The sequence below is a fragment of the Otolemur garnettii genome, unplaced genomic scaffold (assembly GCF_000181295.1).
Source record: "Otolemur garnettii isolate 467f Iridium unplaced genomic scaffold, OtoGar3 scaffold00002, whole genome shotgun sequence".
Lineage (NCBI taxonomy): Eukaryota > Metazoa > Chordata > Mammalia > Primates > Galagidae > Otolemur > Otolemur garnettii.
The window spans coordinates 5,271,404-5,271,851 of record NW_003852397.1 but is presented as its reverse complement, the minus strand read 5'-3'; positions in this window follow the sequence as shown (position 1 = coordinate 5,271,851).

Here is a 448-nt window from a genome sequence, read left to right as displayed (position 1 = left end):
TCCCAGCTAATACTCCTGCAAACTGAGAATGAACCAGTCTATTCTTGAGCTGTGATGGCCTCGTTTCGATTCAAGGTACATAAATAACTTGAATTATGGAGAGAAGTAACCAGAAGTCCAATAGTGTGTTTGGAGGGCAGTTCCCCTTAGCTAAGCAATGTGACCTTTTAACCTCTCTGCTTTCATTTGGACTGCCTGGGTCCACCTCCAAGAAGGGTGCTGACATTTTAATAGTATTGTTACACAATAAGCTTCCTTTTATTTTACTGAATTTTCCCTCTGACTTGCAGCTTGTCTGACACAACCAAATTTCTTGACAGAAATAGCCCTTAAATTAAATTGCTTCCTGGACTTCTCTAGAGTCTAAAGTTAAAGAAACAATGTGTTTCTAATTCTCTTTTGGATTCTTATTCTCAAATCAAACCTCTTGCTCTAGTACTATTATTGA